The following is a 26,968-nucleotide window of genomic DNA, read 5'->3' as shown; positions in this document are numbered from 1 at the left end:
TACTTAACAGAAAAAAAACCATTATTCCTTATATATAAAAATCTGTAAGCTCGCTGACATCTCTGTACATTTCTATCAATAATAAATTTCAACAAACAATATTCATAGAATGTAAATATGAAAAAAAGAATTAAATAAATTTTACATAAACCTTTCATACATTTCAGAGATTCTCTCATTCAGATCTTCCACAATTCCACGAGACATTCTACCTTACGAGTATGTGTATATATTCACAAGCCCTCTAGAATAAACTCAATTGTTAATTAGCAAAGTAGAATTTTCTTCTTACATTTTGCATTATTCAATTCTTTCATTTGGACCTAAAATACATCTATTCTTATTCAAATAAAAAACCCAAGACTTCACTGAAACGAAATTAAGAAAAGGTGTAATTATCGATGCTCTCTTGATTCTTGATAAAATCGTTTATGGATTCGTCTATACCCCTGATAAATCTTCGGTGACGTTGTTAAGTCTTCTCCTGTACTTCGTACTAATGTCGATAATCTGAAAAAGAAAGTTAAATATTTTAGTCATGTTTTTAAGAATATCTGGAGACAATAGAGATAATAGAAGCAATTATACATTACTGAACTTTTGAATAATATCTTCATTATTCATTAAAGTCTAACTGCATCATTCTAAACTCTAGGAAGAATTAATCTTGATAGTTATTCACTTTTCTAAAGTTTGCGTTGCTTTCGATTTTCGTCTTCATTCACCATCAGGAGATGGACACCGCTGGGCAAATCCTATCATTTAAATGTGACATTTTCTCACAAACACAACTAATTACTTAGACAAAAACTATACGTATACATGTGTATCAGAGTATTCCTTTTAATATCAAGGTGTAGACAAAGTCTATACGTATACATGTGTAACAGAGTATTCCTTTTAATATCAAGGTGTAGACAAAATCTATACGTATACATGTGTATTATTATTATTATTATTACTATCCAAGCTACAACCCTAATTGGAAAAGCAAGATGCTATAAGCCCAGGGGCTCCAATAGGGAAAAATAGCCCAGTGAGGAAAGGAAATAAGGAAATAAATAACTGAAGAGAACAAATTAACAATAAATCATTCTAAAAAAAGTATTCCTTTTAATATCAAGGTGTAGACAAAATCTATACGTATACATGTGTAACAGAGTATTCCTCTTAATATTTAGATGAACTTGTAGGTATCCAAGTGTTAATTTATGTTTTTGTAGCCTACATAATAACCAAAGTCCTCTATACTCTGTTTTACATATTTTGGAGTGAGTAAAGTCGACGGATCAATGGTCTAGTTTGCAAATTGTGACGAACAGGAAAACCTTTTGTTTTATTTTCATAGTTGAAATCTAATATGTGAGCTATTTCTAAGTCTAAGAATATTAAAACAATGAATTAACTTTCTGTATATAAGCATTAACTTCTACAATCAGAAGACTATACTACAAAGTACACTTCATTTCTTTGTACCATGAATACAACGCCCACAATTTAGATTGAATTCTAATGATTTGAAAGATATGCAGACCATATTAAGAATAACATTTGGGGTAATAAATCTGTTTTATATTATTATTATCATTGTTACTAAGCTACAACCCTAGTTGAAAAAGCAAGATGCTATAAGCCCAAGAGCTCCAAGGAGGAAAAATACCCCAGTGAGGAAAGGAAACAAGGAAATAAATAAACTACATGAGAGGTAATAAACAATAAAAATAAAATATTTCAAGAACAGCAACATTAGATTAAATCATACATATATATATAAACTATAAAAACTTCTAGAAGAGCTGCTTACCATAGCTAAAAAGTCTCTTCTACCCTTACCAAGAGAAAAGTAGCCACTGCAGTAGTTAACTCCTTGAGTGAAGAATTGTTTGGTAATCTCAGTGTTGTCAGGTGCATGAGGACAGAGGAGAATGTGGAAAGAATAAGATATAACTAAAGAGAGGGATCCAATGTAGTACTGTCTGGTCAGTCAAAGGACCCAATAACTCTCTAGCAGTAGAATCTCATAAAGGAAAACATATCAATTTTGTCTTGATCGATTTTAGAATTTGGTAAATACTTGGTCCTCACGTATCAATTTGCAAATCATATCTCTACAGGAAGGAAAAAAAGCTGCCAAGGGAGACTGAGACTCAATTTCAAACTTGCAGAAAATTTCTTAATGAACAGACTGACATGAGTCTGTCTTAGTAGAGTAGATATATATTTAGACATCTAGTTTACTTACTTCCTTATTTGATTTCCTCATTGGGCTATTTTCCCCATTGGAGCCCCTGGGCTTATAGCATCTTGCTTTTCCAACTAGGGTTGTAGCTTAGCTAGTAAAAATAACAATATTTGACAGTGAATACCACATCCTTATTCTATCTAGACCTGCCACTCCTGGTCAAGCCTTTTTTCTATAGTTTCCTTGGTCCTCAGACTTGATTCTTGTTAGTTCCAAATGTATCCAACATCATCGTCTCCTCCAACACCTATTGACGCAAAGGGCCTTGGTTAGATTTCACCAGTCGTCTCTATCTTGAGCTTTTAAATCACTACATCTCTATTCATCACTTCCTTCACACTTCATACTCCTAAGCCATGTAGGCCTGGGTCTTCTAACTCTTCGAGTGCCTTATGGAGACCAGTTACAAGTTTGGTGAACTAATCGAGAATAAAATTTATGAAATTACGGCAATCGGGGAAGGGACACATAGATAATGGCTCTTCTATCTCTCTCTCAATACAGGTTTCATCAAACCTCAGGAATGTCAACTGATATCTCAATGTCAGAATGTCCATGACTTGTGGGAGAGTCATTCCCTTCAAATGCTAAATCTCTGTTCCTCTTTAATTGAAAATCTGGTCCTCAAGGGGCTGTCATGGTGTCACTAAATACCTCTAAAACCATTCTTGTATTCCTTCCCCAGTCAATTGTTCAAACATAGTTGATGTCTCTTCTACGAAAATCTGTACAAACTGGAATTCCTTTTCTTGTAATATATATAATTATTATTTAGATATTCATTGGAAGTTAACCCGTTCAGCCATCTCTATTATGTCATTTTCAAAAACTGAATTTCCACATCACCCATAGACCCTGCTTTGTCTTAGAGACCGACGTCTGCGCTCGTATTCTATGGAGGTGTTGAGATAATACACCCAAACCATTACCTGATGTCTTCTGTTACATATACCCCTGTGTATTAACTTTCCTTTCAGACATAGATGTCTTACACATTAAATTTAAGACATAAATTCAAGACATAAATAAAAAAATTCTTAAACTTCTTCATCAACTGTATAAGAATCTATATAGTCTCAAGTTGATCTGTTTACCTTTACATTTGTGTTTTTTTAATCATGATTTACAAACAAAAAAGTCACAAGAAGGACTAGATTAATACAGCAGGTTTACACAAAAACATATCGCACATTTTCGGCTTACCCAGTAAATAACTTCTTTTGTATTTCCCATTTATCTAGAATGAGAAAAAGCAAATTGATTAAAACAGCCGAAGCCAAAAATGAGCGTTGAGCGGACCCACATGCGAGTGGGTCTTCCCCGGCACCAGTTATAAAGGAATATAGTTTGTATCTATGTTTAAACATCGAAGAAGATGGACAGAACAATGAAGGGTAGGAATTGGGAATGAAGATAAAGCAGACAGTTAAAAAGTGACAGAAAGAGAATCTGTCAAAACCATTTAGCAATGCTTACAGTGTACCCTACAAAGTACACAGATGACACTAAGTAGCTACGAAGAGCAAGGATCGTCACTCACCTTCTTAACATTTTCGAAGCAAGAAAGTAGGCGAGAACATGGAGAGATAGATCAAGAAGGCGTCGTCTTGGGGTAACTGAGTGTTCTCGGTCTATCTTTATCCTCCTGGACGGCTGTATCTCAAGTCCAAACGTATACGGTTCCACCGAAATCATAATGGTGACGGCGCAGTTGTCAAACACCTGCGGGAGACGAAGGTCGATTAGTTCGAGAAACAAGCGATTAAAAAAATTCTTATTCTGTAATTTCTTTTTAAACTCACAAATTTTATTTTTACAATAATTTACTTACATAAATGTAAACACAGTTTTATTTGTCTTAGATAATAATAATAATAATAATGATAATAATATGGCAACAAATATAAAAAAACATATCTTGTAAAATTTATTCCTCATTCATAAGAGTTGGGTGTTGGGGCCAGGAAAGCCCTTCAGTGCCAAGGTCCCACTGGGAGAAAATATTGTAAGTAGAGTGATAGTTAAGGTGGAAGAAAGGCAGCAAGAGTGGAGTCAGGTAGAAGGCTAAAGAGAGAGAGAGAGAGAGAGAGAGAGAGAGAGAGAGAGAGAGAGAGAGAGAGAGAGAGAGAGAGAGAGAGAGAGATGCCTCACCATTGCAACATTCAAAAAGGAACATGTCCGCAGTGTTGATGAGGAAACAGGTCTTGTCCCCGCCACCATCACTGACCACAACGTATTTAAGTCTACATTGACCTTTCGTCTTGCAACACCTAATGTTGACTACCTGGAAGAGAAAAGGAAAAATGAACGAGTGTTGCCATATCAGGATCTGGAAGAGTCTAAGGTTAATCTTAAAGTTACGACCTGAAATACAATGAGTACGTTTTGCTAAACGAAAATCCTGGAATACCTGTTTTGCTTCAATACCTTTCCTGTTGTACACTGAAATTGAGCTAAAATGTTTTATACACACTTTTAAATATAAATAAATATAACAAATTTGGAAATAATTTTGTATTTTTCCAAACATACAAAGCTGGAGCTATTTATAGGATATTACTTTCGGCAACGCTGAAAACCAGCCAAGACAATTTTAGTGAGGGATAATTACCCCATCCGCTAGTTAGCGGGAAGGGGTTGGGGTAGACTAGCTATCCAGCTCACTCACACCTGTCAGTTGAGTAACCACTTTTGCTTTCTGGCAGGACTTCCAGGGGGACAGGGTGGCAGGCCAGTTTGTATAAATAACTCCAGGTTTGTATGTTAGGAAAAATACAAATTATTTCCAAATTTGTTATTTGTTCCGACACAGATACAAACCTTCGGTATCTATAGGGTGACTTACTCTTAGGAGGGAGGAAGTTCTACCAACTGGCCTTGGTCATGACCCGGGGTTCCTTCTAATTGATTTTGATCTAATTAGTAGGAACCCTACCCTCACTAAAATCAAAGTAGTTACAAGGTAACTCACTGATAGCGGCCTGCAGAAGCTTGTGTGAGAGAGACTCGTGGCTTGCCTCCAAGTAGGAACTCGAGGATTCTAAGACATATCCAATACCCTCCCTCAAGAGGTATTGGTGACGTAACAAAGTATTCATTCATACTCAGGATGCACAAGGGAAATGATTCTTACCTGCAGAGGGGTGAGGTCAGCTATGCTTCGGTCTTGCAGAGCTATTTCCCCAGAGGGGGAGAAGGAGAAAGAAAGAAGTGAGTCAGACATTCTTTTCATTCACCCTAGACTAACCCGGGTAACCTCAGCCCTCAACCCTCTGCTACTTGTCCATCAAGGAGCCTGAGGCATTAGATCACTTGTTGTGCGGCCACCACAGGACCAATGGAGAAGGTTTCCATGCTCCTGTGGGTTACGTCTTTCAGGTAGTGGACTGTGAAGGTCGTCTGACGCTTCCACATGCCCGCTTGCAATACCTGTGCCACAGAAAAATTCTTCTTGAACGCCAGAGACGTTGCAATGCCTCTGACGTCATGAGCTCTGGGTCTGTTGGACAAAGGAGGATCTGGATATAGAGCCGTTCGATTACTTTCCTTATCCAGGAGGAAATAGTATTCCTCGTGACCCTCCTCTTGACCTTCCCCGTGCTGACAAAAAGTGCTCGTACACGGGGGCGAGCTTTTGCTCTTCTTTTTAAGTAACACCTCAGACTCCTTACCGGACATAGTAACAGTTGGTCTGGATCTTCGGTTACAAAACGAACTCTCTCTATCCGAAATGGGCCGAACCTGGAGTCCGGTACACCCGGATTTTGAGTCTTAGCTACAAACTCAGGGACGTAGTTGAGGATTACTTCCCCCCATCTCCTAGAGTGGGAGACATCAGCAGATAGACCATGAAGTTCGCTGACTCTCTTGGCCGCAGCCAAAGCGAGCAGGAACACCGTCTTCCACGTTAGGTGGCGATCTGAGGCCTGGCGTAGTGGTTCATAGGGGAAGCCCTTCAGAGACCTGAGGACCCGAACCACGTTCCAAGGGGGAGGTCTTAGCTCTACCTGAGGACAAGTAGGCTCGTAACTGCGTATGAGCAAAGAAAGTTCCTAGGAGGAAATATCGACTCCTTTCAGTCTAAAGGCGAGACTCAAGGCTGAGCGGTAGCCTTTGACTGCCGAGACCGAGAGAAGCTTTTCTTCCTGAAGGTATACAAGAAACTCCGCTATGGTTGGAACATAGGCATCGAGGGGAGAGATACCCCTTCCACAACACCAACCGCAGAAAACTGACCACTTCGCCTGGTAGACTGCCTCTGTGGATCTCCTGAGGTGTCCAGTCATTCTTTTCCCAACCGGTTGCGAAAAGCCTCTCTGTGTAAGGAGGTGCTGGATAGTCTGCTAGCGTGAAGTCGAAGCGAGGCTACGGTTTTGTGGAAGATGTTGGCATGTGGTTGTTTGAGGATGTCGTGTTGTGGAGGAAGCTCCCTCGGGATCTCCGTGAGGAGATGCAGAAGGTCCGGGAACCATTCTGCGTGATGCCATAGCGGAGCTATGAGGGTCATTTGCAAGTTGTTGCTTGCTCGTACCTGGTTGAGGACCTTTCTCAGACAGAAAGGGGGAAACGCGTAAGCGTCCAGGTTTATCCACCGTTGTTGGAAAGCATCTTGCCAAAGAGCTTGGGGATCCGGGACTGGGGAGCAGTACAACGGGAGCCTAAAATTCAGGGCCGTTGCGAACAGATCCACCGTCGGGGAACCCCACAAAGTCAGGACTTTGTTGGCTATCAGAGGATTCAAAGACCACTTGGTGCCAACTATCTGAGTCGCTTTGCTCAGCTTGTCTGCTAGCACATTCCGCTTGCCCGGAATGAAGCGAGCTGATAGTCACCAAGTTGTCCTCTGCCCATCTGAGTATCTCTACAGCAAGATGGCACAGCTGCTGCGAAAAGGTACCGCCCTGCTTGCTTAGATAAGCTACTACCGTGGTGTTGTCGCTCATCAACACGATGGAGTGCCCCGCCAGGACCTGGTGGAACTCTTTGAGGGCCAGAAAGGCTGTCCTCATCTCTAAGAGATTTATGTGCTGGTACCTTTCTGATTCGGACCATTGGCCGGAGATGTAATGGTGCAGCACGTGAGCGCCCCACCCTTCTTTTGATGCATCCGAAAAAAGCATCAATTCCGGGGGAGAGATGAGAAGATCGACCCCTTTACAGAGGTTTGGCTCCGCCAGCCACCACCTGAGGTCCGACTGTTCCTCTAGCCCTATGCGGACTAGGTGATCCCGGGAATCGGAGTGTTGGTTCCACTGGGATTTCAGTCGCCACTGGAGGGATCTCATCCTGAATCGACTTTTGGAGATCAGTCGGGTCAGGGAAGAGAGGTGACCGAGAAGGCGAAGCCAATACTGCGTCGGGAGCTCTTCCCGACTGAGGAAGACCTGTGCCATCTCCCTCAGTCTCTGGATCCTTTCGTCTGATGGAAACGCTTTGTGCCTTAGGGTGTCTAATCGCATGCCTAGGTATCCCAGTTCTTGAGAGGGGAGCAGTTGAGACTTCTCGAAGTTTACCACGATCCCCAGATCCTGGCAAAACCTTAGAAGTTCGTCTCGGTGGCGGAGAAGGGCCGCCTCCGAGTCTGCCAGAATCAGCCAGTCGTCCAAGTATCTTAGGAGACGGATGCCGACTCTGTGAGCCCAAGATGACACTAGGGCGAAAACTCTCGTGAATACCTGGGGTGCTGTGGAAAGACCGAAACACAGCACCCAGAACTGGTAATGCTTCCGATTGAACATGAATCTCAGATACTTCCTGGAAGACGGATGAATTGGGATCTGGAAGTATGCGTCCTTCAGATCTAGAGTGCAGATGAAGTCCTGGGGTCTTATCGCTTGTCTGACTGTGTCGGCCGTCTCCATCCTGAAAGGTGTCTGTTCGACAAACCTGTTCAGGGCCGAGAGGTCGATGACTGGTTTCCAGCCTCCAGACGCCTTTTCCACAAGATAGAGTCGACTGTAGAAGCCTGGGGACCCGTCGAGGACCTCCTGGAGAGCGTCCTTCTCCAACACGGACTGGACTTCTGCCCTGAGGGCAAACTCCTGTGTGGATCCCTTCATACAGGAGTTCAATGGAATCGGCACTCGAGTCAGTGGAGGGAGAGAGAGCGTGAACGGGATACGATACCCTGAACGAATCACCTCGACCGTCCAGGGTTCGGCCCCGTGGTAAAGCCACCTCTGCCAGCGGCTTTGCAGCCATCCCCCCCACACGTGGGCAAATGGGAGGATTGCCTGTCTTAATGGGACTGGCCTCGGCTAGATCCTTTCTTACCCTTTCCTCCACGGAAGGACTTTTTGCTGTGAAAGGCCTGCTTTGCACCCTTTTTACCCTGCTGTTTTGGGTCTTTAGCCCTTTTCGGCTGCGGGTTTTGCTGTGCTTTCCGCTGTGGCTGAGAGGGGGAAGGTCTAGCTGTTAAGACCTTTTGGATGAGGGAGTCCTGACTGGACTTCCTCCACCTCTCTGCCACCCGCTCGACGTCCTCGGGATGGAACAAAGAATTGCCCTCGAAAGGAGCATTTCTCAGACTCGTTACTTTGGCCTGAGGGAGATGTCTATAGAGCTTGCCTATGACGGCATCTCTCCTCTTCAGGATAGTGTTGGCCCAAAGGTTCACTACCTGATGGGAAAGGAACTCGATGGCCCGAGTGCCAGACAATAGGAAAGTCTCCAAAGACTTCCTGGAGGACTCCCGAAACAGGTCTTTAGACCGCATCAGTTGTCCTAAGGATCCTAACCAGAAATCCAGCCATGAAGTAGCCTGCATGGCGTACTTCACCACCTTTTCCTGGTTTAGGATTTCAGAGGCCGAAAAGGAGACTGGAAGTCCCATAAGTTTCTCGAAGGGGGTGGCCTTCGAGAGTGCCGCTATAGAGTGGTCGAGAGGCAGCGTTGGAAGAGATTCCCCGAGGATTTCGTAGTACCTCCTCTGAAACACATACGGAGGAGGTAGGAGCTTGGAGGACGAGTTGGAGGGGAGACAAGAGGTGGACCCAATTGCCTGGGACACCGTCTTCTGCTTGGCACTCTTCAACGCCTTTGGCTAGGGCAAAGCTGCACTGGTCCTATGATGTTTCTGAGTGCCATAAAACTGGTCAAGGACCGTTCCTTTTCCATCTAGAGGGGCTGCCTATGGATCTTGAAGTCCATTGATGGAATGGATGCAGGCTAGGACCTGCCAGGAGGAATGTTCCGACTCCTTCCTCTCATCCTTTGTATGCTTAGGGCTAGCGGCTGCTGGCAGAGCGTCGTCCTCGAGATCGCTCTGCCCTTCCACGTCTAAGCTCTCATCCATAGGAGCCCGGAGTGGGTCGAAGTCACCAACTGTATAGACTGGGGATAGGGAGACTACCGGGAGGTGCTCGCTTCCAGCTGCCTGGGAGGCAGTGAGGAAGGAAGCCTGGCCGAGGATTTGGGGATGGTGAACCAATCCTTCGGTTCCCTCCGACGAGGCCGGAGGTCCTCTGTCCCCAAGGGCCTAGAGGACTCCGTCGGCTTACGGGTAGAATGTAAGTCCGTTGCCGTACGGGGTGAGTCCCGCCCGGTCGCAGGTCGTGCCTCCTTAGACACTGTCTCGACCGGTAAAGGACGGAAGGAGTCTCCATAGGAAGTAACCCTATCCTCCTCGGGGGGCGAAGGACGAATCTTTTTCCTTTCCCCCTTTAGCCTGGCCTGTGGCATCTTGAACTGCAGGGGGCTACCCTGAGGTTCATGCCTAATCTCCTCCAGAGGTCTTTTGCGAGGGGATGATCGTCTCCCCTTGCCTGAAGGACCCGCCTGTGCGGGAACTTCCAACCTCCTCCTAGGATCCGAGGGAGGAGAGGACCCCGGGAAGAGAGGAGGCGACAGGGGAATCCTAGGTGTATCACCCAAGGACTGGGAGCGGGGAACGACTCCCTTCATGATTGGCGCATTACATTGAATAAGGTGCTAAGCCACAGGGGGTCACGGGCTCCTGTGGAACTATGGGGAAGGTCCTTAGGAAAGGACTGCTCCCTGGGTTTAGGAACCTAGGCAGGTTCCCTAACCCTCTTGTCCGATGGAGGCTTCCCTACAGGCAAGATCGGCACAGGCCTACCCTTAGGGATAGGATCTGGGCTCGGTCGCACAGGCGACCGTTGTCTCTGTTGCGACGCAAGGGGCTCGAGAGACTGATTGTGAGCGCCAAGATGGTCGTGCGCTCTTGCGCCAAACTATTGGTAGGCGGAAGGGGGCTCGCGCGCGCCTCTCCCGATTGCGCGCACATTTTCCGCGCTCCTGGAGCGCATGAGGTTGTTTGCGCACCTGCCGTGCATAAGGTTGCTCGCACGCATGGCGAGCAATAGGCAGTTCGTGCATATGGAGCGCCATAGGATGAACCCGCGCGCCATGATCGCCATTTTGTTTGCGCGCGCCAATTTGGCCGTGCGCGCCAACTTGATTGTGTGCCCCAACTTGGTCGTGCGCGCAAGAGCTCTCAGGTTGGTGAGAGAACTCACTGCTACGCTCACCCGAAGGTTCACGATAGCTTGTGTTGTGTGAGCGCGAACGATCAACACAACGAGAGTTTAAAAACTATCTGTCATAAAAAGAATGACTCTGGTCACGAGAACCCGAAAGTTCAGCGTGAACTGTGTTGCGCAAACTCGAAGGAGCAACGCAACGAGAAACCGGAGTTTCTCTGTCACGATACACCGAAGTGTTAACGCGACTATTGTTACGAGAGCCCAAGGGTTCAGCGTAACTCAGGTTACGAGACCCCGAAGGGTCAGCGTAATGAGGAATCGAGATTCCTCTGTCACCAGATCCCGAAGGATTAGCATGACTGACGGTATGAGAACCCGGAGGTTCAACGTCACCGTCGTTACGAGAGCCCGAGGGTTCAGCATAACAGAAACCCAAAGGTTTCAAGTCCCGAGAGCCCGAAGGTTCAGCGCGACGGAGACCCAAAGGACTCCTGCTGTCATGAGAACCTGCGGGATCAACATGACTAGAGTCCGAAGACTCACGATCACGCCAGCCCAAAGGGTGATCGTCACGAGACCCCGAAGGGTCAACGTGAGAAGAACCAGCAGGTTTAAAAAGACGTCTCCTCACAGCCCGAGGAGGAGAACGCCCGGGGTGGAGAGGGGTTACCCACCCCTCCATTCTACGAACCAGCGGAGAGGAACATACAACAGACTCCGCCCGAGGGGGAGACTGATTAAGGTCAACAGATAAATCCTCCGCAGGGGAGGAAAGTTCGTCCTAAGGAGAACTACGCTTATAACAAGGTTCTCTTTCCGCCCCTGGAGGAGAACCTAAAGCGTAAGGAGATTGCCGATGCACAGAGGCCACCTTCCCTCGCGAACGAGAGATATGTTCCCCCGAAGGGGAAGCTTGCCTTGGAGAGAGCCCTGCCACCGCCCCTGGTGGGTTAGCTAACTCCTCGGCGTTGGAACCAGACCCAAGGTCTGGCAAGGAACAGGCGCTCCCTGGAGGAAGAGAAGGAGCCGACTCACTAGGGGAGCCATCATCCTCGTCTATCCCCCAGGGTTGACCTGGAGTCACAAGCCCTGCGCTACTGCTTGACCGTACCCCGGAAGGGCCTCGTCGAGGATTAGCTTCGGGCAGAGATTTGGGCGTAGAGGAAGCAGAAGCCCGTGATTTCTTCGATTTCGAGGAAGACCCCGAAAGTGAAGATTCGCGTTTAGACTTCTTCTTACTCGCAAACCTCTCCCACTGGGAGGCAGGCCACTCCCTACACTCGGAACAGGTGTTGTCCTGCGAACACTGAGTTCCCCGGCAAGCCGGGCCTAAAAGATGTGGGTCTATCTCCAAGGACGACATAAAGGTGCCGCAGCGCCGGCCCTCAATCCCAGGACATGTCCGCATAGCGGGACAAAAACCATACACACATCGACACACACAAAAGAAAAAGGAAAAGCAATAAAGTCAAGGCAGGTTGTTAACGGGAGAGAGAGACGGCACGTCTACACTCTACCAAGCCAAAAGTAAAAGTGGTTACTCAACTGACAGGTGTGAGTGAGCAGGGTAGCTAGTCTACCCCCAACCCCCTCCTGCTAACTAGCGGATGGGGTAATTATCCCTCACTAAAATTGTCTTGGCTGGTTTTCAGCGTTGCCGAAAGTAATATCCTATAAATAGCGAAGGTTTGTATCTGTGTCGGAACAAATCATAATCCATATTCATTTTATTTACTGTAATTTGGGTTTCATTGTCAAAGCTTAATTACTAAAATTTAAAGCAAGGTTAAAAAGTTACCACAGAGAGATGGCAGATATCATTTAACGTTTTGCGACAAAAACACAAAACGGCATCACTGGCTGACAGGCCGAGAATGCTGAAAATATCCGCACAACTGAAGCAAAACATGTTACAGATATGCAACCAAATTACCTAACCAGGGTTAAAAGAATACATATGTACTCACCAATAACATTTTGCATCAAGGTTTCTTCTTCAACCATTTTGTAATACTCCTCCACAGGCTCTTGCTTGATATGAATGGAGTCTCCATCATTAACATCAATAGCATCATCCTCAGACCAGATCATGCTAGCATTTGAACCTTTACCAACGGCATATGCATCACCCTCTCTAGGAGACAACTCTCTCTCAGGTTCTAGCTTAAGTATGAGTTCAATCTAGGGTACTGCATTTGGATCTATGGCATCCGGAGCTTTGTCGTCTTCTAGCTCATTATTTATGTCCACAGCATCTTCTAAAAATAATAAAAAAATTATAACAAAAATCAATATCCAGATGAGAGGAAACAACTTCATTAAAAGAACAAGAAAACATTGAAAGAATGATCTTCCTTTGATATATGAAATAAGAGGAGTCATTTTAAATACACAAGTAATTTACAAACGTTTCAAGATTCAACATATTTATGCTTGACAGCCATTTTCTATACATTAAAAATAAAAAACAAATCCTATTATTTCTTTTATACACATTATCAGGAAGCAGAATGAAAATGGTCTCTATTAAACAAGAAATACATTTTCTCCAATAATGATAAGTGGCCTAGAAGTTGCTGTCACTGACAAGCTGGAAGCTGTTGGGGATGTAAAAAAGGGCGGAGCCTGGCTTCTCGACCGTTGGAGGAAAGACTTTCCCTATTATTGTGTCCACTCTCATCCCTAGGTACACCACCTTCTGCTGAGGCATAATCCCCAGATCTTGGTAAACCAAGAGAAGTCTGCCACGGTATTGTAAGATTTGCCCCTTGGAGGATGATAGGATCACCAAATCACCAGGGTACCTCAGTAGCCTGAGGCTGTTGGCATGTGCCCAAGCTGAGACGAGAGTGTACACTAAAGTGGACATCTGAGGAGTGGTCGACAGGCCAAAGCACAGGACTTGGAACTGGAAGACCTTAACCCCTAGCGAGAACTGGAGGAATTCCCTTGACAATTGATATACCGTAATCTGTAAATATGAATCTCAGATCTAGAAAGAGTATAAAATCATCCTTCCTGATGGCATTTCTTATGGTGTTCACTCTCTCCATTCTGAATGGTTTGAGAACAAACTCATTTAAAGCAGAGAGGTCTTTAATTGTTCTCCAGTCTCCTGTCAACATTTCGACTAAAAAATGGCGCTGAATAACCTGGAGACAACATCTACGATTACTCGAAGAGCATCTTTGTTCACCATCTTTTGGACTTCCACTTGTTGGATGCAGTCTTTTTTATCACCCTTGAGAATACGATGATAATGTCATTGGGTTCTGAATGAGGGGAGGGTGAGAGCTGATGAACAGGATGAGGTAACTATGTCAGAGGATGTCTATCATACAGTGTTCTACTCCGTGGTACTGCCACCTCACCCACCAGCTTGAGAGGCATCACCCCCCTCATGGTAGTTGCAGGGGGCACTGCCTTTCCTAACGAAACCTAGCCTCTTGCCTGCCTCTTCTCCTTCTAGGTTGGCTGAACCAGGCGCAAAATGGCTGGGTGAAATTAGTGGACCTTCTGGAAGAAGACGCTGACAGTATTGTTGAACTTTCCTTGACAACCGTTTTCTTGAGAGCCATATCAAATTCGCTCTGCCATGGGATCGCATACCCTTAGGAAATTACTCGTTCTCGATCTAGTTCCGCAAGATTCTGTTGTTTTTCTGACGGAGACTGCTCAAAGGAAGAGCCTTGGTTCGATTTCCTCCGGAGGGAACGGGGCCAGATTAAAAGTAATTGGGGGATTTCTTAATGCTCGATGCCTCCCTTTGTCCAATTTGCCTCGTGAACTTTGTGGCTATGGCATTTCTTCATTTCAGGGCCCAGTTGGTCCATTGGTTTGTGAATTATGGATTGGTGGGCCAGGAATGTAACTGCCTTCACCCCTTCTTCTTAAGGTCCAAAAGGTCCACACAGAGAGGCACACAGAGGACCACATTCTCGTAGGTTGGTGCATTGTCAGAGAAAATTTTTGGCGAACAGGGAAGAACTTGTCCAAGAGACTCGACTTTCTGTCTAGTAAAGACGGTTATAGTTCAAAGATAAAGGTAAAGCTGGTAAAGGGCTTCCTAGAAGCTGAAGGGGCCTCTGAAGTGGGGATAGCACTTCAGCTATTCCTCTCAAAGAATTCAATCCTGAATGGACAGATCAAAAGGCTTCTTCTGCAGGTGCAGCAGACGAAGCAGGCTTCAGTGATGGAGACTTTGCTCTGCATAAAGCTAAGGCACGCAGGATTCTAACTTTGGAAAGTATTCCTTCTTGGCCAAACAATAGCCATAGGTGTTAAGGGTGTCATCACTAGCAATGCCATCTTTAAAGGTTTCATTGGGTTGACCAAGAGCAGAAGAGATACCTGCTCCTCTAGGGGAAGCAGATACCGCTACCTCACTCCGAGCTTCCTTCTCCGTACTCCCCCGAAGGAGGACAATGGAGAAGAACCAGGAGCCCAAGCTCCAAGAGATGAGGGAAGAGAATCAGCAGATTTCTTTGCTATAGAACTAGAAGGGGAAGAATCTCGCTAAGATTTCTTTTTTCTTTCCGAACTCCTGCCACTGGGACATGAAGAATGGGGACCCACTCATGAAAATCCTGCAGTCATCCAGGAATTCGAGGGCAAGATTGCATGTCTATTCACAGGTTTTCCACAAACAGGTATATACACAAGCAATCTGAAGAGATAAGCAAAATTTTTTTTACAAGAACACAATTCAGTGGCTGAAGTCAAAGTGGCTTCTCGCCCTATCCACTAGGAAATTTAAACAGCCCAGTTTCCAGCTTTGCTAAAATCCTATTCCTATAAAAAAAAAAAGGTTAAGGTTTGTATCCACGTATAGAAAAATATGTCACCAATAATAACCTTTTTACCAGTAACAAATGACAAGGATAAGATTTTATCAAGAGAAACTTCACCTATGCCTACACTGGCACTGGATCACTTCCCACCACTGCAATGATTACCTAAGCCATAACAATGGCGAAACCTCTACATCCAGTCATCCAGTACCATGAAATTGGTGAAGCCAAATTCCTTGGCTATGGTCTCAGCAACTTTTCGGAGTTCAACACCAATAATGTCGATCCTCATCCATATTGCTCTTCTAGAAAATTGAGACAAGCTTTGTGTAACTTGTCTTTATTTGGTAAACACCAACTTTTTTAAAAGCGCAACAGCATTTGAACTCGCCAAATCATGAGACAAAACTTTCTCTTCCTAAGCACGAATGTTATTTTTTTGCCTCCTAAAAGCCAAAACTTCTGCCAAAACTTCTCGTACTGAAAACCCATACAATGGTGCTGGCAACTCCTCAGAATGTCCATTTTCCCCTTTGATAATGATCTCCAGCTTAACCTTAAAGATAGGCTATCATGCCTAAGTGGATTTTGAGCGAAGCGAAAAATCTATTTTTGGATGAGATAGCCATGTCGTCCTGATGGAAGGTTCCTATAAGTAGCTTCCTAGGGATATTTGACTACAGTGATATTCCCAGAGAATTTACCTTTAGGTCTCCAGAATTCTAACTCCGGGCGCGAATATCCTTAAATTTTCTCTTAAGGATATCGCATAAATCAGGGGACGTATATCTTGATACGACACATAGCAATCTTTACCCCGAATAGCGTTTTCGCTTCGAGGGGGAAAAGTGGCAAAATTTGAAGGGGAGCCGATATCAAGGTTACCCTTCCTCCCTTCCTACTGCGAATATCTAGATGGCGCTGTACGTCGCCGCCATGTTTATTCCTTGTAGCGTTGAGCATGGTGCTACAGATATAGCAGTTTCAGGAGGGATCCTGCCAAGGCCTTTTCTATAGAAAAGGAGGGCGGGTCCATCAGGACGACATGGCTATCTCACCCAAAAATAGATTTTTCGCTTCGCTCAAAATCCGTTTTTTGGGCTCAGGCCATGTCGTCCTGATGGAAGGTTACCAGAGAATTATTTAGAAAGTACTGTATCTGTGGATTTTCCAAAAGTGCCTTAACCTCGGGACAGTTATTCCTTGGTCATCCAGACCATAGAGACATGAGACGTTACCGTTATACGTCATTACTGCTAATCATAAACCATGTTAGTGCTTCCTGCCCCCTGCAGGGAAGAGTCATACTAGACATAGGAAAGGAGTCTCAAGGTTTGCATATAACATATGAACAAACATAGCATCAAGTACATACAGGTCTCACTGTATGTGTTACCAGCATCAAGTACATACAGGTCTTGTATTGTTACCAGATAAAGTTTGCACTCGTATAAGAACAAAGGTATTAGCTATATATTTTGTTCGTATAAGCATATGCAGTTTATTAAAGGAAAATAATACTCTGACATATCTTTATTGAAAATCAATTTTTGGGGCGAAATAAGACACAAATACACAACAAGTATTTATAGATAATAAATAACCAGCAAAATCAATATATATAACATAATGTTAATAAATGCAATAAGAAACATGTTCTAGAATCATAGTCAAGAAATTGTTTGTTTCACCTGAAAGGGAAATATTTTATAGCCACTGTAATCTGAAAATTTATTAAGTTTTCTAATATGCATTTCTGAGATATTGATTGTCTCTTCACACTGTAAAAACACACGGCACAAGTGCTATGTCTATGTTTCTTCACCTTAAATAACTAGACAGTCCTTGGTGTCACCCTGGTGACACTTATGTCCAAGTATTGCACTGTGAGGTGTCAATACTTTCACACTTACATTGACAGTCCCAATCAATTCACTGTTCATTGCAGCACTAGACGACAGGTTTTAGTACACTACATGCCGCCACCACAAAGCGCTTGAGTTCTTGCACTTGCTTCGCGTAATGTTTGAAAAACATTCTGGATGACTTCCATCCAGTGTATGAGCGGAGACGCTCAAAGTCCATGTACTGAAAAAAGTTCAGTGACAAAGCCATTTTTCTTGGATCATGACCAGCGGGTGTACTGTTAGGATCCGCTCTGCGAATAAAATAGGTGATCTTCGCTCTTAGTTGTTTTAGGGATAGGTTTGACCCTGAGGTTTCTCCTTTAAAGAGCTGTCCTCCCTTGAAGTCTGAAGTTCTACCAAGATAGACCTTTAGACACTCCACTGGGCACAGCCAGATATCTTCCTTCAGAAGGCAGATTCTCCAGGGACCCCACCTTTTGGTGGGTAGCTCGTTCTTGGCGAGAAATGTTGGGTCACGAAAAAGATTCCGTTCTCCCACTTCTGTGAACTGAATATGGCCCTCATCTCTGGAAAGGGCCACTATTTCACTAACTCTGGCCCCCGAGGCTAGAGCAAACAAGAATATAACTTTTTGGGTTAAGTCTTTCAGAGAGCAATTCTCATTGTTCACTGTTGAAGCAAGGTGTAGGACCTTACCCAAGGACCATGAGATAGGCTTCGGAGGGGCTGCAGGCCTAAGTTTAGCACAAGCCTTAGGGATCTTGTTAAAGATTTCGTTTGACAAATCTACTTGGAAGGCGTATAGCAGAGGTCTAGTCAAGGCTGATTTACACGTGGTTATCGTGTTGGCTGCCAAACCTTGTTTATGAAGGTGTATGAAGAAGGATAAACAGAAGTCCGTTGAGATTTCTTTTGGTCCTTTTTTCTTGACGAAAGCAACCCACTTCTTCCAAGATGACTCGTATTGTCTTCTAGTAGACTTAGACTTATACTCTTCTAGGAAGTCTATACTGTCTCTCGATATCCCAAACCCTTTCTTTACTGCTAAGGAGAGAAAATCATGAGATAAAGGTTTTGGGTTTTCTGTGATGAAGCGAAGACAGTCGACTTCTGTACTTGTTGACTCAGTACTGGGACCGGCAGAGGGACCAGCCTCAGCTTTAGTTCTAGTACTAGAGGGAACCAATTGCTCTTCGGCCACTTTGGAGCCACTAAAGCTGCCGTTTCCCTAAAGGATCTCAGCTTGTTGAGGACCTTCATAAAGAGATTGGTTGGAGGGAACAGGTAAATCCGGTTCCATCTGTTCAAGTCAACGGACATGTTGTCCATCGCTTCCGCTAGAGGGTCCTCGTAAGGGGCCACATAACGAGGTAGTTTCTTGTTGCCGCTCGTCGCAAAGAGGTCGATCTGCAGTTCTGGGACTTGATGTAAGATGAAGGAGAATGATCCTGCGTGTAGGGACCATTCTGACTCTATCGGCGTGAGCCTGGATAGAGCGTCCGCTGTCACATTGCGGAACCCTTGAAGGTGAACTGCTGATAAATGCCATCTCTTCTTTTCCACCAGGTGAAAGATGGCCAACATCACTTGGTTGATTTGGGGTGATCTCGAGCCTTGACGATTCAAACACTTCACTATCATCTCGCTGTCCAGAATCAGTCTTATGTGGACTGAATGGCGAGGGGACAGCCTCTTCAGCGTGAGAAAGACTGCCATGGCTTCCAAAATGTTGATGTGGAAGGTCTTGAATAGAGAAGACCAAGTCCCTTGGACTTTCCGTTGGTGGGAGTGACCTCCCCATCCTTCCTCTGATGCGTCCTGTATGGATGATGACTGAAGGTAGAGGTGGTTGCAAGGGTACGGACCTCTTCAGGTTCTTGGCCTTCGACCATGGCTTGAGAAGCGATCGTAGTCGAGTCGGTATCGGTCTTCTTAGATCTCTTTGAACGTTTGATGCGTATCTTCTCCAGACTCCTGATGCATCTTTTAGCTGTGCTCTTAGCACTGGGTCCGTCACTGATGCAAACTGAAGAGAACCCGGTACTCTCTCTTGTTGACGTCTTGATATCCTGTCGGATTTCAGTAGTCTCTTGACAGATCCTGCTATCTCTCCTATTTTCCCTGGGGGAATGGAGAGACTGTGTGACTTTAAGTTCCAATGTATTCCTGGCCATTGAAACTCTTGAGCTGGAGATAATCGAGACTTTTTGACGTTGATCTTGAATCCAAGATGTTCCAGGAATTGGATCACTTTCTTGGATGCTTGCATGAACTCCATCCCGGATGCTGCCCACACCAGCCAATCGTCCAGGTAGGCTACTACCTGGACACCTTCTAGGCGTAGTTGTTGAACAATTGCGTCTGCAAGCTTTGTAGAGATCCTTGGGGCTATATTTAGTCCAAAGGGCATGGCTCTGAAGACGTATTTCTTCTTCTGTAGCCTGAATCCTAGGTAGGAGGAGAGTTGGCGATTGATTGGAATGTGCCAATAGGCATCTGCCAGGTCTATCGAGACTGTGTACGCCCTTTTTGGCAGTAGGGTCCTTATGTGTTGAAGGGTTAACATCCTGAACTTGTTGTTTTCTATGAACTTGTTGAGTGGCGACAAGTCCAGAATGACTCTGAGTTTGTCTGAGTCCTTCTTGGGAACACAAAACAGCTTTCCTTGGAATTTGATGGACTTTGCCCTCCTTATCACCCGTTTGCTCAAAAGTTCTCGGGTGTATTCTTCCGGGACGGGGGTGGAGTGTTGGAAGAATTGAGGAAATGATGGTGGAGATGTCCTCCAGCTCCATCCAAGTCCATTCTTGATTAGGCTGTGGACCCAAGGATCGAAGGTCCAACGATCCTGAAATTGTTGGAGTCTTCCTCCTACCAGAAGCATCTCATTGCTTCGACTGTCCGGAGGACTTGCCTCCTTGACCGCGTCCTCCCTTACCCCCTCTTCCTCTTGGGGGGTTTCTAGAGGAACCCCTTTTTGACCCTCTACCTTTAGGACGAAAGGTAGTGGTCTGCCTCTCATACGCAGGTTGAAATGCTGGTGAGTGGGCAACCAGCTGCTGAGGCACCATCTGGTAAGTTGGTTGGGGTTGTGCCACATCTGGGGTACCGCGGTCATGGGAACTGCGGGAAGTTGTTGCTGCTGTTGCTGCTATTGTCTGCCAGGCCAAGAGGGCAACCTAGGTCTTTTTGTCTTCCTCTTAGGTTAGGGACCCTCATCCGGGGAAGACTTCCTCTTCGCTGACATGCCCCACTTTTGGAAAAGATTTCTGTTCTCCGTGTCGGCCTTGTCTACTACTTCCTTTACCACTTCGCTCAGGAGGAGGTCCTTTCCCCAGATATTGGAGGCTATCAGCTTCCTAGGTTCGTGTTTTACTGCAGCCGAAGCAAACATGAACTCCCTACATGCTCATCTGGCTCTCACAAAACCATATAGGTCCTTAACCAGAGTAGCCAAATGAGATTTGGCCAAGACCATGATTATGTCTAGGTTTCTACTATTGCTTGCCGTTCTTTCCAAGCAAATCTGGTGGGACAGGGATGCGGCAAGTCTTTCTTTTGTCTCTTGCTCCCTAAGCAAGAGAAGTCAGACAGTTTAGGGAGGTTTTCGCTGAACTGGCGTCCAGCAATGTCTGCCTCCAACTTCCCAACTGAGAAGGTAAGGTGGATTTCCTTACAGTCCTTATCCTCCGAAGGCAGGGCTAGGGATAAAGGTCTACACTCCTCGAGTGTAGGGCAAGGTTTGCCTGCCTCTACTGCCTTAAATCCTTTTGCAGTAAAGGGAAAGGCTAGATTGGCAGGAGCAAGAAAGGTAGGGTGTTTCTTGCTAAGGGCTGAAACTTTTGAATTAGTGAAGCCCTTCTCTTTCAGGCTACTTGACAATATAGCCTGAGCCTTCCCATGGTCAAGAACTATGACCTTCGGTTCCGTCTCCTCCTTGGAAGATGGTTCCGCCTTCAGGCGGACAAAGCAGTCTGGGTAAGACTGAAAACTAGGCCAAAATTTGACTTCCTCTATGAGGACAGCCCCCAGCTTTCCTGACATGAACAACTTACCATTGGTAATGGGCATGTATTCTGCATGCCTCCAAGGGTTCACCTCAGAATAAGAGGCAAGATCTTTCACATTGAGTCATCTCTGAGACCCGCGGGACGTGTCGAGATGGTCCCTCCTTCTCCTCAGATCAGTGTCCCTTTCTTCGTTCTGCTTACGAAGAGCCTCCATCATAGCCATAAGACTGGCCAATGTCTTATTCATGTCGTCTGATGGAGGAGCAGAAGACGTAGAGGGTAGGGGTACTGGGGCCAGCACCGATGAAACGGACTCCGATTCGACATCATCCTCCTCATCTTCAGGAGCCAAGGTAGACTCCTCTTCTAGACCTTCCGCTAGAAGGTCTTTCTCGGTGTCCTCAGACACCTCCGACATCTTCTCATCTAGGTAGATGTCCTTCATCGCGTCCGAGACGTCCTTATCTACGGTAATCTGGACGCAAGGGATCTCCGGTCGAGGCTGGGGTATGACAGCTTCCACACCCGCCTTAAGGAACAGCAAAGCGCGCATCCGTTCACTCGAAAGGTAAGGTCCCGTGGCATTCTTTTGAAAGCAACAAACCCATCTACGCAGCTTACTCCTTGCTTCATCCCTTGACTCCGCTGTCTTGGGGTCATCAAAAGCCTCAGTAACCAAGGCCTTGCAAACACTGCAGTCTTGGGGGTCCCAGTACTTAAGAGATCCCTTGGAGATGGCGCAGAGAGAATGAGCCCTGCACTCCTCATGGCCGCAAAAGACTCGACGGCACTTGGGATGGTCCTCCTGTAAAGAGAGGAAAACTAAATGAGTAAGCGGTAGTTCATCTCACCTGATAAACTATCTGAAATATTATTAATATTTTCTGCATATAGCTCAGGGTAGATAAGCTAGAAAGGAATTAGGAAAGACACATACTTGTGCTTCCTGTCCAGCCAATTGCTGCAACCTTCCCCATAATTAAAACCTAGAGTTTTCCTATTCAGGAAACCCAATGGAAGAACTCTAACCTGTAAGGATAGATAAGTGTAACTTAACACTGACTTCCCAAAGGTTTTAATAATGTGGGTAATTAGTAACTGATCATCTATCAGTATATTGAAAGAAATCTATTTCCTTTCATATATGATTGGTCTCAACAATAGACTGTGCAAGGATACCACAAGGTATGTTGGAAAATAACTACTGTATAATATATACTATAGTTTTCTTTCTGCAGTATGATTTATACTGCAAATATCCTGGCTACTGTATAGTCATATACTGTAGTTTTGCCGGCTAGGCTAGTACCTGGCGGCACGACACGCCGGCTGGGGTAGTACCGGCTGCACTGGTCCAACTCGGCTAGCATTTGCCTGCTAGGTTAGTACCAGGCGGCACTAGCCGATAGAGAGAGAGAAAGCATGGAGTGAAGGTTACCTTATTAATTGTGTATCACCAATAATTAAGGATGTAAGAACTTAATCTTACTGCCTTCCTCCAGTATGAGGGTTCAAATGGAAGGGGGAGAATGTATCATTCAACCTTCCATTCAAACACACACCGTTGCCGGTCACTGGTATGTGGATGGCAGTCCAAGAGAGGACTGAAGAACACTCTACAGTATAGAGGTCTCCCACCAGCAGCCGGCATAGCTTTCCCGGAACCTTGCGTCCATATGGGAAGGCTGAGCGACTAAGTAGCTGCTATGTAGGAGCCTCGGCCGGCCCCACAACCCGCCGGCAAGCGGTGAGATTGTAGGACGACAGCCAAAGGGTTGCGATGGCTAGGCCATCACTAAAGGACAGAGGGGATAGGGAAAAGGGTCCTGTATGAAGTGTGGGAGGAGCCGGCAGAGTTGCCGGTCCTACCACACCCCGAAGAAACTCTGTTTCAATATCGGCGCCGTCCTAGGCGGCAGAAGAATATCTATTCTTCAACCTAAGGTCTGCCAATATAGTTAAGGGGACGGCGGCAGTATTGCCGCCCCCTCCCAACATAGGAGAAACTGAATTTCAGTGCCGGCGCCATCCTAAGCGGCAGAAGAATGTCTATTCTTCAGCCTAGGGTCTGCGAGCACAGGACTAGTCTTCTAGGTCGCAGGGAGAAGGTGGCGGCATCATACAACCACTTCAAGTGCGGACTAGGGAGGTCTAGCCTCCTATGCCGGCAGCCTAGTCCGGCAGGGAATGACTATTCACCCTGCCGGCCGGCCGCCGACAAAGACTATATACTCTGAGGTTCTGACCGAAACCCAAAGTCTGCTATCTGCCGGCCAAGGGAAGAGACAGAAAACACTAGCCCAGTCAAGCCGGAGTGTCTACTCGTTGGCAAGACGAGGGTAAACCGGGACATGTATGAAAGTATACTAAAGCCACTAGTCTAGTAGCCGAGTGGCAGGTGAGATTCGACTACCTTAATCGCCGAAAACCTCTCGTATACGATCGCAGAGGAAGAGGAAAATATATATGCAATCAATATCTTACAAGTACAAATTGCCTAAATAGCTTCATATTTAATTTTAATAACACTAGGAATGTCTATTATATCATGCATGACACTAAACTAGAACGCATAGGCTAGGAAGCCTAGCGTAAGCAAGGTTCGGTTACCTAAATTGCCAAAACTATTAAGCATACAATCGGCATAATATAAATAACTTCCTAGCAAAAAGATTGAATAGCTTCGTAAATATTGGTGCTATTAAAACCGGGAAAGTTGTTCAGGCTAACTAAATAACACATGCGTTATGAACGACAGCGGCTATGGCGCCTCCGGTGAAGGCGAAGCTCCATCGCTTAATTTAAGCCTAATTTCACTGTGAGGCAGGAGCTAAAATTTAAAACTGTAAAGATTCAATACTCAACTTTCCAGAGGCAGAAGAGGCTGGAGATTGCATACATCCAAAAATTCCAAGCGTAACGAGAGATAACAGGGAAAATCACCGTGCGATGCCGCTACACTTATAAGAATAAACATGGCGGCGACGTACAGCACCATCTAGATACTCGCAGTAGGAAGGGAGGAAGGGTAACCTTGATATCGGCTCCCCTTCAAATTTTGCCACTTTTCCCCCTCGAAGCAAAAACGCTATTCGGGGGGAAGATTGCTATGTGTCGTATCAAGATATACGTCCCCTGATTTATGTGATATCCTTAGGAGAAAATTTAAGGATATTCGCGCCAGGAGTTAGAATTCTGGAGACCTAAAGGTAAATTCTCTGGGATATATCACTGTAGTCAAATATCCCTAAGAAGCTACTTATAGGAACCTTCCATCAGGACGACATGACCTGAGCCCAAAAAAACAATACTGAAAGAATAAACAATATCTATTATTATAATTCACTCAGATCCATAAATTAATAATCACACGCCAGCAGTTTTATTTGTAGATGAAATTAACTACACCAGCTGGCACAGGTCTCAATGAGACTCATGAATTTTGGCAAAAGTTGTTACAGCAATGTGTGACATTACAGGGAGACATCTTGACTCTGCCCACCGGTTTGTTTACAGTCAGCTGACCACATGAAAAGGGGTTCCAAAATGGAACACAGCAGAGATTTGAGTGATTTTTCCAATAGAATTGGATGATGTAAACAAAGAAGATGTAGCAGATAATGAGGATTAGTTATCAGAAATTCTAGAACCATATCAGTTTGAACCATATGAAGAATGCTTTCTCATTTATTGTTCATCCAGAATGGATCTTTTTCATCTTTGTCCTGTTACCACAACCAAAATACAACGTATAATAACTATCATTCATCAGAGCACATACCTTTGGACTTCTTAGCAGGGGCTTTTTTGTGATATTGACTTGAACACGCACTGCTCTTTTTGTTCATGGCTGAACTTTGGTCTGTGCCGATTTATCCTGTTAACAAAAAATACGATTTCATATTGCAATTTCATATACAGTAATCTCATACTATCTCTCAACTGCACTCTCTTTGCTTTAATTTAAAAAACACACTATGAAAATACATCATTAAATTCCTATCCCAACTTGCATAAGAATTTATTAGTGATGACTGTGGTTCATCCGTCTCCATTGTAGGATCTAAAATACCACCAGGATTATCAATAGTCATCCGTTAGGATGTCTCGGATCTCCTGTACAATGCAAATAAACGAAAGGAAGTCTCTATCAATCGAAAGAAACTTTTCGATGCCAGATACACTCACATTTAGTATAGGCTACATACTTAGCAGTAAGGAAGGTAAAGACAAGATAGCCATACATGAAAGTAGAGGAGCAGTTATAAAAGGGGTCGAGCAATTTAGATACTTGGGATCTACTATAAATCAGGAGGGAGGATGTGAAGCTGAAGACGAGAATAGGATAAAAGCAGCATGGGGAGAGTGGAGGGAGGTAGCAGGAATGGTAGGTGATAGGAAAATGCCCATCAAAGTAAAAGTCAAGATCTATTATAGCACAGTAATAAGACCAGTGTTAATGTATGGATCAGAAACTTGGGCTTTAAGACGAAAGAGGAAGCAAAGATTGAGAGAACAGAGATGAGAATGCTGAGGTTGTTTATGGGAATATCACTGTTTGAAAGATTGGAAAATGATGAAATTCTAAGAATGGCAGGTGTAGTCAAGATTACAGAGATGATAAGAGTGTCACGACAGATGTTGTGGGCACATGCTCAGGATGGATGGTGGGGAGGGAGTGAGGAGAGCTTGGCAGGAACCTGTTATTGGGAGAAGATCAAGAGGGAGGCAGAGAATTAGATGGCGAGATGAGGTGAAGGATGATATGGAGAGAAGAGGTTTGGTGGAAGAGGATGCCTTTGATCTAAGGGATTGGAGAGGGCGCATCAGGCAACCAACCCCTTAATGTAGGGATAACAAAGGGGTAGAAGATATGTATAACAGTCAGCTTCAACACACTACTAAATATAATAGATCAATAATCCGCTAAATTCTAAAATAACCGCACTTACTAACATGACAAACTTGGAAATCATTTGTACTTTTCCTAACCAAACAAACCTCGAGCTCTTTATATGAGAATATTATTTCAGCAAAGCCACTAATTAGCGGGCCGGTTGGTGGGGGTCGACAAGCCACCTGACTCTCACACTCACTGGTGATATGAAGTCATCTTTTATTACAGGCAGGATTCACAGGGGAATAGGTGATGGCCAGCCATTATGAATTAATAGCACAAGGTTTGTATGGTTAGGAAAAATAAAAACTATTTCCAAATTTGTCATTTGTTCCAACTCCTCCTACAAACCTTTCACTCCCTATATAATGTATGAGACTTACCACTAGGTGGATGGAAGTCCTAACCAACTGGCTGGTAACATGACCCAAAGTGTGACTCCGTGCTTTGCATGAGCTTAATAGAGGCACCCTCTCACCTCGTTAACTCTCGTCTATGAGCAAGAGCTGACAGCCTGGCCAATCAGTAAGCGTGTGAGGGCTAAGCGCTGTGACTTGACCAGATAAAGATTCTTGGAGTGGAACACTCTGCTTACTTAACCTAACCACTACCTGACTCCCCTTTGCTGGGAGGATGGGGACGTAACATATTTCAGGTTACACAAGTGATATGGTTTTACCTGCAGACAGAGGAGGCCAGCTTGCAAAGTTCCACATG

The 26,968-nt window shown here is 44.9% G+C and overlaps 1 long non-coding RNA gene across 1 annotated transcript; it reads right to left on the bottom strand.

Moving 5' to 3' along the window:
- Positions 1-54: 54 nt before the first annotated feature.
- On the bottom strand, positions 55-25,236 carry LOC137633472 (uncharacterized). Its single transcript, XR_011042251.1, has 5 exons — positions 25,136-25,236; positions 12,654-12,944; positions 4,394-4,526; positions 3,783-3,964; positions 55-510 (listed from the first exon to the last, which is right to left on the bottom strand). It is a non-coding gene; the product is annotated as an uncharacterized lncRNA (long non-coding RNA).
- Positions 25,237-26,968: the final 1,732 nt, after the last annotated feature.

This window comes from Palaemon carinicauda, chromosome 43 (genome assembly GCF_036898095.1).
Source record: "Palaemon carinicauda isolate YSFRI2023 chromosome 43, ASM3689809v2, whole genome shotgun sequence".
NCBI classification, from domain to species: Eukaryota; Metazoa; Arthropoda; class Malacostraca; order Decapoda; family Palaemonidae; genus Palaemon; species Palaemon carinicauda.
The sequence above is the reverse complement of the archived record's forward strand: the minus strand, read 5'-3'. Positions and strand labels throughout refer to the sequence as shown.